This window comes from Sus scrofa, chromosome 1, assembly GCF_054392235.1.
Source record: "Sus scrofa isolate SSC_HxYL_T2T_F1_AM1 chromosome 1, Sscrofa_HxYL_maternal_Yorkshire_Landrace_v2.0, whole genome shotgun sequence".
NCBI lineage: Eukaryota > Metazoa > Chordata > Mammalia > Artiodactyla > Suidae > Sus > Sus scrofa.
Genome location: NC_139383.1, coordinates 14,397,064 through 14,411,005, shown reverse-complemented (window position 1 = coordinate 14,411,005; position 13,942 = coordinate 14,397,064). Strand labels below are relative to the sequence as shown.

At 35.6% G+C, this 13,942-nt stretch overlaps 1 protein-coding gene across 33 annotated transcripts in view; it reads left to right on the top strand.

The window, feature by feature from the left end:
• ESR1 (estrogen receptor 1) overlaps positions 1 to 13,942 on the top strand; it is a 384,969-nt gene that overhangs the window by 213,029 nt on the left and 157,998 nt on the right.

Genomic DNA, 13,942 nt, shown 5'->3' with positions numbered 1-13,942 from the left:
GTCAGGAATTTTGTGGAATGTCTTTCAGTTTGGATTTGTCTGATATTTTCCTCATGGTTAGAATGGGGTTAATGTGTTTTAGGGAGGGAGGCCACAGGTGTAAACTGCCCTTGTTATCACCTTGGATCAAGGGTATGTACAGTCATCATGACTTACTGCTGTGGATGTTTACCTTGATCACGTGACTCGAGGTGGCATTTGTCAGGTTTCTGTACTGTAAAATTATTCTTCTCCTTTTCTGTATGGTCCTCTTTGGAATGAAGTCACTATGAGCAGCTCATTCTAAAGAGTGGGGGGGTTACACCTTAAGGTGGAGTATTTACATAAATTATTTGGATTTGTCTATTCTCAATTAATTTATTCAATCAGTTGGTTCCTATATCCTTTGGACATACACCTATCGTTGTGTGATTTTTTTTTTTTGAGCATGTGTTTCCTCTTAGTTCTGCCACGACAAGATTGTTCAGACTCATCTTGTGTATTTCCTGCCCCAGTCCTTGAATCAGCCACTTTCCCATGGTGTCATGGTTCTTTTATTGGAAACCAAGATCTGGGCAGTAGGTGTACTTGCTGTTACGGGGGTATTGTTACTTCTAGGACCTATAAGCTGACAGTGCAAGGAGAGATATGTGTTTATACTGTATCACATATTTATAAATATTTTTGTATGTCACCATCTGTGTCTATGTTAAGCTAACCATGAATAGCACACTGATGTTTCCAACTCTAATCATTACAGCATGGATCCCCTAGTCTTCTCTACTTACCTGTTACTTATTACTCTAGCACTATGAAACCTGGTTACCACTATCTGCCATTTATGTACTTAATTACTTAATTCCAATATACCTAACAGTGGTTTCACAATCACCACAACTTTATCAACTAGAAATAGTGTTTATGTACAGTTCCTTTTGCCTTTAGTCTTATGGACCTCACTCATTTCCAAAATACTTAAATGAGCTTATTTCTTCTCCTCCCCCAGGAAGGTTGTGTCATACATGTGGATTAATGTGGTTCATTCTGCATTGCACCATGGAATACTCTTGACTTTCTCCATGATTTTTAAAATTGAGTACGTTGGGTTTATTCTTTTTTCAGTTTTATAGTTTTGAAACACTTGATGTTACATTCATTGTTATAACAACATAGTTACTATAACATAGAAGAGTTTATCCATCTTGTAAAATCTCCTGTGCTTCCCCTGTTTATCCTCTTCCTTTCTGCCTTGAACTGCTAGCAACCACTGATCTATTTATTTCTCTATAGTTTTATCTTCCAGAATATCATATAATTGGAATCACATAGTATGTAACTTTTTCAGATTGTCTGCTTTCACTTAGAAATATTAGTATTTAAGTTTCACTCTTTTTTTATAGTTTGACCGCTTATTTCTTTTTATTGCTGAATAGTGTTCAGTTGTATGAATATATCACTGTTTTGTTTGTCCATTCACCTACAAAGGATAGCTTGGTTGTTTCCAGTGTATGAGAAGTATGAATAAAGCTGCTATGAATATTTGTATGCAGGCTTTTTTTTGTGGAAATAAGTTTTTAAGTCAGTTGGGTAAATATCTAGGAGCATAATTTCTGGATCATGTGGTAAGACTGTGTTTAGCTTTTTGAAAAATTTATTGTTGACTTACAATGGTGTGTTAGTTTCAGGTGTACAGTTTCAGTTTCTTTTCCCATATAGGCTATAACAGAGTACTGAGTAGATTTCCCTGTGCTATACATTAGGTCCTTGTTACTTATTGATTTTGTATATGGTAGTTTATATATACCAATTCCAACCTCCCAGTTTACTTCCTTCCCATTATTTCCCCTTTGGGAACCAGAAATTTGGTTTCAAAATCTTTGAGTCTGTTTCTGTTTTGTGAATAAGTTCTTTTGTATCGTTTTTTAAATTAAATTTCATATATAAGTGATATCATATGGTATTTGTCTTTCTCTTTTTGACTTACTTCGCTTAGTATTATAATCTCTAGTTGCATCCATGTTGCTGCAAATGGCATTATTTCATTTTTTATGGCTGAGTAGTATTCCATTATATATATGTACCATATCTTCTTAATCCATTCATCTGTCAATGGACATTTAGATTTTTTTCATGTCTTGGCTATTGTGAGTAGCACTGCTATGAACACAGGGGTGCATGTATCTTTTTGAATTACGGTTTTTCCATTGTTGTCTCACCAGCTTACATTCCCACCAATGTAGGATGGTTCCCTTTTCTCCACACTCTCCAGCATTTATTATTTGTAGACTTATCAATTATGGTCGTTCTGACTGGTGTGAGTTGGTACCTCATTGCAGTTTTGATTTGCATTTCTCTAATAGTTAGTGATATTGAACATCTTTTCATGTGCCTACTGGCTAACTGTATGTCTTCTTTGGAGAAATGTGGGTTTTGTGCCCACTTTTTGATTGGGTTGTTTTGTTGTTGTTATTGTTGAATTGTATGAGTTGTTTGTATATTTTGGAGACTAAGTCCTTGTCAATTACATTATTTGCAAATATTTTCACCATTCTGTAGGTTGCCTTTTTGATTTTTTTATGGTTTCCTTTGCTGTGCAAAAGCTTGTAAGTTTGATTAGGTCCCATTTGTTTATTTTTGTTTTCATTCCTGTTGCCTTGGGATTAAGATATCACAAGAATGTTTTTCTTACCTAAGAAAATAGTGGTACAATTTATGTTAAAGGATGTTTTGCCTATGTTCTCTTCCAGGAGTTTTATGGTGTATCCTGTCTTATGTTTAATCTTTAAGCCATTTTGAGTTTATTTTTGTGCATGATGTGAGGGTGTGTTCTAATTTCATTGATTTACATGCAACTGTCCAGTTTTGCCAGCATTGCTTGCTAAAGAGACTGTCTTTTTCCCATTTTATATTCTTGCCTCCATTGTTGAAAATTAATTGACCATAGGTGTGTGGGTTTATTTCTGGGATATATTCTGTTCCATTGATCAGTATGTCTTTTTGTACCAATACCACACTGTTTTATTTAGTATAGCTTTGTGGTATTGTCTGAAGTCTGGGAGAGGTATGTCTCCTGCTTGGTTTTTGTTCCTCAGGATTGCTTTGGCAATTATGGGTCTTTTATGGTTCCCTATAAATTTTTGCATTATTTGTTCTAGTTCTGTGAAAAATGTTATGGGTAATTTAGTAAGGATTGCATCAAATCTATAGATTGCTTTGGGTATTATGGCTATTTTAACAATATTAATTCTTCTGATCCAAGAGCATAGATATCTTTCCATTTCTTTGAATGCTCTTTATTTTATTAATGTTTATAGTTCTCAGTGTATAAATCTTTTGCCTCCTTAATGAGGTTTATTCCTAGGTATTTTTATTTTTTGGTGCAAATTTAAAAGAATTTTTTTATATTCACTTTCTGATATTTCATTGTTAGTGCACAGAAATGCAAATGATTTCTGAATGTTAATCTTGTATCCTGCTACTTTGCTAAATTCGTTCATTAGATTGAGTAGTTTTTGTGTGGAGTCCCTAGAGTTTTCTATATATAGTATCATCAATTGCATGTAGTGACAGTTTTACCTCCTACCTTCTGATTTAGATACCTTTTATTTCTTTTTCTTGTCTGATTGCTGTGACTAGGACTTGCAATACTCTATTGAATAAAAGTGGCAAGAGTGGGCATCCTTGTCTTAATCTAGATTTCAGTGGGAAGGCTTTCAGCTTTTCTTCATTGAGTATTATATTGGCTTTGGGTTTGTCACAAGTGGCTTTTATTATGTTGAGATATGTTTATACCTATTCTGGTAAGAGTTTTTTTTATCATAAGTGTATGTTGCATTTTGTCAGATACTTTTTCTTCATCTATTGAGATAATCATGTTGTTTTTGACTTTTTTTGTTAATGTGGTATATTACATTAATTGATTTGTGTGTGTTGAACCATTCTTGCCAACTTGGGATGAATCCCACTTGGTTCTGGTGTATGACTTTTATAATATGTTGTTGGATTTGATTTGCTAAAATTTTTTTGAGAATTTTTGCATTTATGTTCATCAAAAAATTGGCCTATAATTTTCTTTTTTTAATGGTGTCTTTGTCTTTTTTTGGTATTAGGGTGATGTTAGCTTCATAGGATGTCTTTGGAGTGTTCCCTCCTCTTCAGTCTTTTGGAAGAGTTTGAGAAATTCTTTGTATGTTTGGTAGAATTCATCTGTGAAGCTGTTTGGTTCTGAATTTTTGTTTTAGGTTTTCTTTTTTTTTAATTACATATTCTGTTTCATTTCTAGTGATACCTTTCATTTCCTTTTCTTGTTTTTATTAAACTTGCTAGGATTTCCAGTGTGATGTTAAATAGGAGGTGTGAGAGAGGTCATTTTGCCTTTTCCTGGTTTTAGGGGGAAAATATCCAGTTTTTCATCATTAGAGATGATGTTAGCTGTAGAGTTTCTTTTTTTCTTTTTTTTAAGAAGTATTTTAATAAACTGAGAAAGACATTACCTATTCGTACTTTTGCTTAGGTTTTTTTTTTTTTCTATCATAAATGGGTTTTTGATTTTGTCAGATGTTTTTTATGTGTCAGTTGATATAATCATGTGACTTTTCCTGTTTTCTCCATTGCTCTGGTGGATTATATTGATTTATTTTTAAATATTGAACTTGCCTTATATACCTGGAATAAACCACATTTGGCCATAGTGTATAATTCAGTGTTTTACATTGCTGGATTTGACTTGCTGACTTTTGTTGAGGATTTTCTCCCAATGCTCAGGACAAACATTCATCCATAGTTTTCCTTTCTTTTAATGTCTTCATCCGATTTTGGTATTAGGTAATGCTGGATGCACAGAATGAGTTAGGAAGTACTTACTCTGCTTTTTTTTTCTGAAAGGGACCATGAAAATTAGATTTTTTTTCCTTAAATATTTTTTCATAAATAACTTATGAAACCACATGAGCCTGGTGATTTCTTTTTGGAAGGTTATTAATTATTGATTTAATTTATTTTAGAGGTATAAAGGTATTCTGGTTGTTTGTTTCTCCTTGTGTAAGTTTTGGTAATTTCTATTTTGTAAGGAATTGATTTATTTGAATTAAATTATCAGACTTGTGGGCATAGAATTGTTGGCGTTATTCCTTTATTATATTTATAATGTCAGTGGACCAGTGATGGTGAATCCTCTTTTGTTTATGATATCAGTAATTTATGTCTCCTCTTCTTAATTATCCTAGCTAGAAATTTATCAATTTTATTGATCTTTTCAAAAAACTGGTTTTGGTTTCATTGATTTTCCTTATTGGATTCCTAGTTTCAATTTTGTTAAGTTTTCCTTTAAGTTTTTATTGTTTCTCTTCTGCTTTTATTCTCTTTAGAGGGCTTAACTTGAGCACCTTTATCTAGTTTCATAAGATGGAAACTTAGGTTTTATTGATATTTTTTCTTTTTTATCTAATACATGCACTTAATGCCATAAGTTTTCCTCAAAGCACTGCTTTTTCTACATCCCATAAGTTTTGTTTTCATTTTCATTCAGTTAAAAATATTTAAAAATTTTTTTATTGTGATTTATTCTTTTACTCATATATGGTCTGAAAGTGTATTGTTTAATTTCCAAATATTTGGGAATTTCCAGGTATCTTTCTGTTATTGACTTCTGGTTTATTTCCATTTTTGTCTGAAAGCATACTCTGTGTTATTTCTATTTTTTTGTTAAGGGTCTCTTTATGACCCAGAGTATGGCCTGTCTTGGTAAATAATGTATATTGGTCTGTTATTTGATTGAGTTTTCTATAAATATCAATTAAATCAAGTTGATTGTATTATTGAGGTCAATTCTATCCATACTGATTTTTCTGCTTAAATAATCCATTATTGACAGGAAGAAAATGATGTTTCAAACTATAATAGTAAATTTGTCTCTTTTTTTGCTTTTCAATTCAAACCATATTTCCTCCCAACAGAAATATCTTTAAAACATGATACAATATATGAAACAACTGTCTTTAAACCTTAGATAGGCAGCATGAGGCAGTGTTTCTTGAGAAAGGGAAAATAAATTAGATGAGCCCTACAACTGCTTCAGCTTCCTTCCTGGCAAAAATTCCAGGCCATAGCCAGGGAGGGAGAACTCAGGTATAATTAAACACAAAAATTAGTCCATGATGGTTATCCAGTGTGTGGCACAGGAAAAAAAATGTACAAGAATGAAGGAGGTAGAGCTGCTAGACTGGGGTGGGGAACAAGGATGGCTGTGGATGACATGAGATTTTACTTGGGATTTGGTGACCAGTACAACCAGTACAACCTCGGTAGAAATTCCATAAGGTGGTGAAAGTACAAAAATGGCACAGGCCACACCTATTTCATTAAAAAAAAAAGGTTTCCTGTGGGTATTTGTAAAGATAGATTTTAAAAGTCTTTCAGTATATACAAAATGGAATACTACTCAGCCATAAAAAAGAATGAAATAATACCATTTGCAGCAACATGGATGGAATTAGAGACTCTCATACTGAGTGAAGTATGTCGGAAAGAGAAAGATAAATACCATATGATATCACTTATATCAGGAATCTAATATATGGCACAAATGAACCTTTCCACAGAAAAGAAAATCATGGACTTGGAGAATAGACTTGTGGTTGCCAAGGGGGAGGGGGAGGGAGTGGGATGGATTGAGAGCTTGGGGTTAATAGATGCAAACTATTGCTTTTGGAATGGATTAGCAATGAGATCCTGCTGTGTAGCCCTGGGAACTACATCTAATCACTTATGATGGAGCATGATAATGTGAGAAAAAAGAATGTGTACATGTATGTATATCTGAGTCACCATGCTGTACAGTAGAAAAAAATGTTATTGGGGAAATAACAATTAAAAAATAATAATAAAATAAAATAATTTAAAAAGAAAAAAAAAGAAAAGTCTTTTGGAATTCTTTGTGGAAGTTCATGAGTCAATATAGTGTTTGGTTTAACTCAGTAGCTTAGTGGCTTTTTACATTTAAAATACAACCAGTTAACCCTTTCAAAAATAAATTATTTCCCTAATCCAATACAGAAGACATGTATGTAAAAACAACTGCTTTAAATAAATGACAATGGGGCAACCAGAAGCCCCAGTGCACCATCTCTGATACCCACTAAGATTTGCCAAGAGTCTTCAGAGCACAGTTAAACAACTCCTGCTGTAGACTAAGGAAGTCTTTGAGAGCTTTACACAGACAGTAACAGGATAAAATAGATGTATAATGGAGATTAATTAATTTGCCAGTTAATCTGATGGGAAGGGAGATTGAAGGTAGGCAAGGAGACAAATTAGAAGCTGCTGCATCTATCTGGGTAAAAAGGGATAAGGGTGTGAATGAAAATGGTGTTTGTGAAGGTATAGAAGGTATAGAAAGGGAGTGAAAGGGGAGATATGAAGAAATACAGGTTGGGGGGATTTGTTGGATGTGAGAGGAGGGAGAGAAAGAGCATTAAGGAGCTTTAATGAGCTAGATAATCCATAGCCTCTAGGTTTATCATTGATGATACACAAATGATACACTTAGAGGCTCTGATAACATTAATAATAATCTATAATTACATAATTCACCTAGATTGAAATCTCTGTCCTGCTCTTGCTATGACTTGGGGATGATAGTTGTTCTAAACTTCTCTCTTCTGTTAAATTGGGGACTGTAACAGTTCCTACCTTACAAGATTTCTTTTAGTATTTGAAGGGAAAGCATTAGAATTTGATGCAAGGAAGTTTCTCTAGTGCATGTTTCATTAGTTCTCATCTTTATTTAATTCTTAACTAATCAGCACTTCTGTTTTCTTCAACGTGTTGAATTAAAAAGCTTTTAGCATATTTCTCTATCTGGCTTTTTAATACCTCATGAATAACATGGAATTATTGAGAAACAAAAGAAAGGTGATTATGCAAATGTTTGAAATATTTAATAATACATTAAAGTAGTCTTAGGAAACTGGAGAAATTACTGAAGTTATGGTAGTTTTTTGTAGAGGCGAAGAGTACTAAGAAGTAAAAAGATCGTTTCAGAAAAAGGAAGTTTTAAAAGCAGAATGCATTAGAAGCAAATAATCCAGTGAATTCTATTAATTAATGAATATTCAGATAGTGTATTCATATTCATTTTTTTCCTGAGATGCTGATGGCCAAGCCAAAGAATGAGAAAAATGATTAAATAAACTCTGAAGTATTAGAACTGCCTCTCAGAACTCCTTGTTTGACACATTAGGGTAGATCTTTTTTATTTTTTGCCAGGACATCATTGTTAAGCAGCTGACAGGGCTTCAGCCCCTTTTCCCTGGCCAGGTCTCAGCCCCTGTACCGCCTTCCTGCATACCTCTCCCAAAGCAGGTGGCCTTAGAGATTCCTTAAGGATGTTAGTGAGTGCTCTGGGCATCCCCTCGCTCCCTTTCATTCTCATTCCAGTGATCTCTGCTTCTTGGTTTAATAAATTCCCTTAAATCATCACTTCCTCATGAATGATTAGAATCACTCAGATTCATGCTGAGTACCACTCCGTGGAGGTTCTGTACTCAGGCTGGAAATCCTTACAACAGTGCTAAGGGATATTAGAGAAGGCTTAACCAAAGGCAATAAAATTCAAACCCGTGGCATTTCACAACTTGTGGTAGCCTTGCTGCATGAGAGAGGGTTTGTGTTTTAAGCCTGAGGATGTTCCTTGAATTATGTCAGCTTAAAATTTTAAGAAAGGAATGTAAAGAAATTTGCTGGGATGCAACTCCTGTCTAATCAGTGAAGTTAGCTGAGAGCGAATAATGTTTGTACACAAGCATATCCATTCCATGGTATCTGTATTGTGATGCCGAATATTTTGCTCAATCATTCTGGAAAATGACATTTTAGGATACCGAAGGGTAGTACATCTTGTTTATATGGCATTACAAGCCCAAGTGCTATTTGTTAACAGATAAACATTTTGACTGTCAAGAGGCTGCCTATTTAATATTTGCGTGATCAAAGCTAATTTTTTTCTGCTCTGCTTTGCGAATTTTTGTTAAAAATGCCAAAGCCGTTAAGATAATTTAGACAAAGGAAAGTGAGCTGAAGTAAAATACTTATCAATCTGTTTTATCTGGGACAATTCTTAGGAGGGAGCTTTTAATTTTATCTTTAGATTTTAGTTATGCATGCCACTCCTATGCCCTATCACTGTATGTAATTATGAACTGGCTGCATGTTCTGTAGTGACACAGGCTGTAATTATTGGTTCTGATTTGCCATTCTCATTTAACCTAAGTTAAACTAGAAGTAGAAGTTGGGCCACTTTTCACCTGTTCCACTCAATTCAAGCTTGACTGTTTTTGAACTGGTATAAAATATTTGTGCAATATTATCACAGGTAATGAGACTAGTATGTCACTGGTAATGTGACAGTTACTTCCAAGTAGAAAAGCTTGCTTTCTTCATTGGGTTGTGCTGTGGGATCCTCTGACAAGTAGTTGGCCCCGTAACGTGTATAACTCTCTATTTTTGCTCTATGTGTACATTTTTTAGGGAGTCTGACTTTTGAAAAATACAGTGCATTTAGGAGTAAATTTGAAAAAAATATTTGTTAACCTAATTGAATCCACCTTACCCTGTTTGACTGATGATTTTATAAATATTCCCTTCTCTCCTTCTTCTCTCCAGTGTGTTTGATTGTTCTCCATTCCACTGTGGCCACTTTGTCTTGTGTTCAACAACCTGACTCAAATACTTGAGAATCAAAGTGGGTATGGTGCTGCAACTCCATGCTTTAAGTAGTTCTATACCTAAACCACTTGAGTAGTCTACATCTAAATGTCTCCAGGAAAGGAAATTTCTTGAGTTGCCTCAAACATAACTTTGTCTCTTAGAGAAGGCTTCTTTTTTTAAATTTAATTTTGTTAGAGTTGATTGACAATGTTGCATTGGTTTCAGATGTCTAGCAAAGTGAACCAGTCATATATATATATATATATATATATATATATATATATATATATATCCATTCTTTTTCCCATATAGGTTTATACAAACTATTGTGTAGATTTTCCTGTGCTATACAGTATGTTCTTGTTAATCATCTATTTTATAGCGTAGTGTGTATATGTATTCCCACCCTTCCAATTCTTCCTTTAGAGAAGGCTTGTCTTCTCTTAACATCACTGCCTCCCTTCCACTGTGGCTTGAGCAGTTCATTTATTCATTTAACAGATACAAAATAACTTTTGATTAAGGTCTTTCTTCCTCCAAGCTGAAAACTTGATAAAGGGTAAGACTGTCTTTGTTTACCATTGCATCATCTGTGGATATACATTGTAAGTGTTTAACAAATTTTTACAAAATGAGCAAATACTTGCAAAAGCAAGGTTTGATAACTGTCACTACTAGAACCTGACTGAATTGAGTTTAAAATTCTTCTAGAAATCAGATTGGCTGCTGGGACCTTTAAAATTGGTTACTAATACTATGCTTTGTTTTGTTTTGTTAGTCTTCTATCTACTCTTTATCTTTAAATTTTTTTGTGTGTGTCTTTTTGCCTTTTCTAGGGCCACTCCCACGGCATGTGGAGATTCCCAGGCTAGGGGTCTAATCGGAGCCGTAGCCACCGGCCTATGCCAGGGCCACAGCAGCGTGGGATCTGAGCTGCATCTGCAACCTAAACCACAGCTCACAGCACCGCCAGATCCTTAACCCACTGAGCAAGGCCAGGGGTCGAACCTGCAACCACATGGTTCCTAGTCGGATTTGTTAACCACTGCGCCACGATGGGAACTCCTGAAATTTTTTAAAATGAAGATATTTTACATTATAATAGAAGATATCAACTTCATTTTTAAAAGGTAAAATGCATGTGTGTAGTTGTAACTTGATTACTCAGGTAACTAGATTTCATCTTAGGGAAAACAATATCGCTTTTCACCATTTCTTCTTCTTCTTTTTTTTTTTTTTCCCACTGTACAGCAAGGGGGTCAGGTTATCCTTACATGTATACATTGCAATTACAGTTTTTCCCCCACTCTTTCTTCTGTTGCAACATGAGTATCTAGACATAGTTCTCAATGCTATTCAGCAGGATCTCCTTGTAAATCTATTCTAGGTTGTGTCTGATAAGCCCAAGCTCCCGATCCCTCCCACTCCCTCCCCCTCCCATCAGGCAACCACAAGTCTCTTCTCCAAGTCCATGTTTTTCTTTTCTGAGGAGATGTTCATTTGTGCTGGATATTAGATTCCAGTTATAAGTGATATCATATGGTATTTGTCTTTGTCTTTCTGGCTCATTTCACTCAGTATGAGATTCTCTAGTTCCATCCATGTTGCTGCAAATGGCATTATGTCATCCTTTTTTATGGCTGAGTAGTATTCCATTGTGTATATATACACCATTTCTTCTTTATTTGAGCCACTTGCCCTTACCTTTTTGTACAGATCCTATATTAAAAGATTTTGTTGGAATGCTGCAGCTTTCCAATAAGATTTATTCCCATTTTCTATCTCTTTCTAGAATGGTAGAGAGGGAGGCAAAGAGAGCTGAGTAATACACCGATTAGTATTGAAGAACGATGCATTTTTTTTACTTTTAGTTCCCACCTAAAGTGGGTAAATAACAATCAGAGTCCTCTCAAAATTCTGACCTAAGAATTCCTTAAGAAATGTGAACCTAAGGAATTCTTTGCTTATGATGGTCTTTTCCTATTTTTCATTCCAAGGCCACCAGTCTTACATTTTCAGTGGAGGATCGTAGAGTCATACAGTCTTGGGATGGAAAGTATATGGAAGGTCCCTGTGTGAAAATACGTCCTGGGTAATTGAATGCCTTTGGTAACAGCCCCATACAGCCTTCATCTAGCCTATTCTTGGAAACTTCCAGTGATCTAAGCCTTCCTTTCCCGTGGCAGCAGATTCCATCTCTGCGGTCAGCTTTGACTACTACAAGCTAATTCCCTGTCGTGAGCTCTGCCAACTCACAGTCTCCACGTATGTCTTCTGTCTTGCCATTTGGGCTCATAAAGAGCGAGCTGAATCCATCTCTCTTGGCTGTTTTGCAGTGCTATAACAGAAATACTGTCGACTTCATGGCTTAAACAGCAAACGTTCATTTCTCACAGTTCTGGTTGGGAAGTCCAAGCTTGCCTGGTGTCTGGTGAGCACCTGCTTCCTGGCTTATAGATAGCTGTCTTCTCGTCCTTTCTGGGGGGGCGGAGAGCAAGCTGGCTCTCTGGCCTCAACTTATCAGAAGGACACCGATCCCATTCATGATGCCTCTACCCTTAGGACCTAATGACCTCCCAAGGCCCCGCCTCCCACTACCATACATTGGGGATTAGATTTCAACATATGCACTTATCTTGCACAGTACAGCCGTGCGGAGGTAACACTCTTTTCCTTGAAGCCTTTTTCTCTCTAGGCTAATCCTCAGTTCCTCAGTGGTTCTCTGTGTGACCTGGTTTTGCATCTCCTCACCATCCTTGTTTCTCTAATCCAAATGGATTTGTTGTGCTTGTATGTGCATCATCCAGCAGTGAGTGTGATACTGCAGGTGTGCTCTGATGGGCTGAGGGTAGCACCTTCCTCAGCTCAGGTCTTAGCATCTCATTAGTACATTTAGCAAGGAAATAGTCAAAATGCCTTAGGACGGTCGTCAGATAAGACTGTTCTCATTTGACCAGTTTTACTTGTAGCTGTCCTTAAATGTGTCCACTTTGTTGGATACAATTTTAAAGTCTTCCTTTCAGAGCTAGGATCTTGAATCTTACTTAACAGAGAATGATCTCAGACAAGTTCATTAAACTTTCAAAACAGCGGTTTTCCTGTATTTACCTTACAGGATTATTGTGAAAACTAAATTAGTTGTAAAATGGTTACGTGTAAAGTGTATATAAGGTGCTTAAAACACATGGCACATGCTCAGGGCCCGTCAGTGCTAATAATCTTTACAATTATTACTTATCCCAAGAGCTCTGGGAAAGGCTTCGTTTAATACTGAACAAATAGGAATAGGATCTGCGGCTTCATTAAATTTTTAATATCTTCTAACATATCTAATCTAGACCTAAAAGAATAAAAGTTACACATAAAAAATTCACTATTGATGAGAGTTCCTTGTGCGGCAGTGGGTTAAGGCTTCGGCATTGTCACTGCTGTGGCGCCAGCTGAATCTCCAGCCCTGGGATTTCCACATGATATGGGCTCAGCCAAAGGGAAAAAAAAAAAAAATTCACCACAGAACATTTGTTCAAATCCCTTAACAAATTAGAACAAAACAGAACAAAATTCTGACATTAGTTTTTCATTTGTTTCAGAGTGAGAGAACAAGTGATGTTATAAAGAGTGTTTACTTCTATCTTTAATATTAAAAATAATTGTATTAACTTTTTACTAAACTGACTATTTCTTTTATGTATAATCGAAGAACTCTTGCTGTCTGATGTATTTTGGAGAGATTAGAGTTTTTGAAAATATGGAAGCTTGTGTTAATTTTTGCCCTTTAAAATGCATGTTTCGGTTGATAGATTTTAACTTCACAGCCTGGCCTTTTCCAGGTTAAGATGTTGAGCCAAACTTCCAAGAATGTCTGCCAAAGAGATTGGAGCCTCCAGTCCCCCATAATCTAGTTAGTGAGAACCACAGCTGGGTAAATCTTTGGGGGAAAACTATTTTCAACTATTTGAAAACTTTTATATTAGGAAAATGGAAATACATTTGTAAAAACCTTACAACCAAGGAAACAAGTTGAGGGTCTTGGCTCAGTCGCTTAGGTGATGAAGTACCGCTTAGTAGCAATGAAAGCCTGACTGAACGCTGGTGGGGTCCAAAGGCTGTCAGATGTGTTTTGGATAAGTCATTCCCCCTTAGTGTCTTGCCATCAAGAAGTCAACAGGACGATAAGGATGTTTATTAAGTGCTTTTCTCGAATGCCTTTTAAATTTGCTATTAAAAGAATATTCAAGAGTTCCCATTGGGGCTCAGT